The 2036-nt window shown below is 38.3% G+C and overlaps 1 non-coding gene across 1 annotated transcript; it reads left to right on the top strand.

Annotated features, from left to right (window-relative positions):
* Positions 1-1709: 1709 nt before the first annotated feature.
* Positions 1710-1813, top strand: LOC131918088 (U6 spliceosomal RNA). Its single transcript, XR_009380837.1, has one exon. It is a non-coding gene; the product is annotated as a U6 spliceosomal RNA (small nuclear RNA).
* Positions 1814-2036: the final 223 nt, after the last annotated feature.

Below are 2036 nucleotides of genomic sequence, written 5' to 3'. Positions count from 1 at the left end.
TTTCACACATATGGTTGGGCCAGAGATACTAAATATGTAATTTAAGTTTAGACAATTAATAACTGGCAGACTTGAAAGTCGGGTCCATGGAGTGTAAACAACTCCAAAACTGCTCCACATTCAATGGCTAAGGGAATCGTGATGGGAGTCCGGTTCTCCTGAACATCCAGGACCATAAACACTTCTGAAGAGCAAATACTATCCATAATTTTGGTTTTCTGTTCTGTAGATTACTATTAATTGAGTTCAGGTTCTCCTAAACATCCAGGACTATAAACACTTCTGAAGAGCAAATACTATTCATAATTTTGGTTTTCATATTCTGTAGATTACTATTAATTGAGCACTCATCTACATTATTTTGCAATAGATTAGGAGTTATGGTCTGTGCACATAAGAGCTTCCAATTTGAAGTAGACTTGCTGATAGCTTAAAGTGCTAAGAGCTGTTATCAGAGGGACTGAGAGATTCCATACAAGTTTGGAAATCTTATGTATTGTTTCAAATCTTAACTTCTAAGTCTATGGAATTTTCTTGAACTCATTATGTAGCTGAGGATGACTATGAACCACACCTTATCTTTCTGCTTCTACTTTGTACCAAGTGCTAGGATTACAGGCATACCCTACCATGATCACCCTTTGAAACTTCTTTTTTGTTGTTGTTGGTTTTGTTTGTTTCTCTGTGGTACCCTGTCTGGAACTTGAAACTTTTTCAAGGCTAAGAATTTCCCCAAATTTCTAGCCTTAGCACTGAACCTATACTATGAGACACACTAATAGAGACATGAAACTAGGTACTATAGGTATGTCAACTAAATAATATGTATATTAATAAGCATTTAAATGAGAGATATCTATTATTTCATTATTTCTTTCACTTTTTTTTTTTTTTTTTTTTGAGACAGGGTTTCTCTGTGTAGGCTTGACTGTCCTAGAACTCACTCTGTAGACCAGGCTGGCCTCAAACTCAGAGATTCATCTGTCTCTGCCTCCTGAATGCTGGAATTAAAGGTGTGCGACACCACTGCCTGACTCTTTTACTTACTATTATTATTAGTGTTTTGTTTTGTTTTTGAGACAGGGTCTCACTGTGTAGTTCTGGCTGGTCTGGAGCTCTTTACACCTGGCTGACCTAAAACTCACAGAGATCCCCCTGCTTCTGCCTCCTGAGTGCTGAGATTGATGGTGTGCTCCATCGTGCCTGGCCATAGACATCTCATACTCCTTTACAGACTCCTGTTTACCTACTCTATTCATTATAAAATAAAACACGAATTTTTTTAATTTGTTGCTCCAGATGAAGTAAGAAAACCTATATGGATGAATGGCTACTGATTACTCCAGAATATTGTTATAATCTTTCTCAGACTCTGTTCTTTGGTCACGTTTTATTTTGGCCACATGGAGTAGGTAAAACACATCCGAAGTCATTTCTGCCTGACCTCTGGTCAGTTTCTCAGATACTGCAAACTGATTCCATATCAGCCTGGATGAATAAGAGTAGTCAATATGGTTTAGTTCATTAAAGGTGATCATGTTGCTTTTGATTAGCTGTTTTGGAAAATCTGTATTATCCTTCTTCCTCATTAAGTCCAAAGCTGATTGCCAGCTGTGTGCTGAGGATGTTACACTAGAGGATGTGTCTTAATCCGCCAACACTAATACTTTGCATTTCTCAGAATGCAAGATGAAAGGATTTTGCGTCCTGTTCTCTTCAGCAGCACATACATTAAAATTGGAATGATATGGAGAAGACTAGCATGGTCCCTGCTCAGGATGACATGCAAATTTGTGAAGTGTTCCATGTTTTTATCGCCAGGAGGAGCTTTCTACAGAAATATTTCTTATATTTCTCTCTCTCTTTCTTTCTTTCGTTCTTTTTCTTTTCTCCAGTTCTGTGCACAAATGCTGTCAACTTCATCAGTTCTGTAATTGTTTAAATCTGTACTGTTGGGTTGGACAGCGGAGGCTCAAACCTTTAATCCCAGCACTCAGGAGGAGGCAAAGGCAAGTGGATCTCTGAGTTCGAGGCCA

The sequence above is a fragment of the Peromyscus eremicus genome, chromosome 8a, assembly GCF_949786415.1.
Source record: "Peromyscus eremicus chromosome 8a, PerEre_H2_v1, whole genome shotgun sequence".
Lineage (NCBI taxonomy): Eukaryota > Metazoa > Chordata > Mammalia > Rodentia > Cricetidae > Peromyscus > Peromyscus eremicus.
The sequence above is the reverse complement of the archived record's forward strand: the minus strand, read 5'-3'. Positions and strand labels throughout refer to the sequence as shown.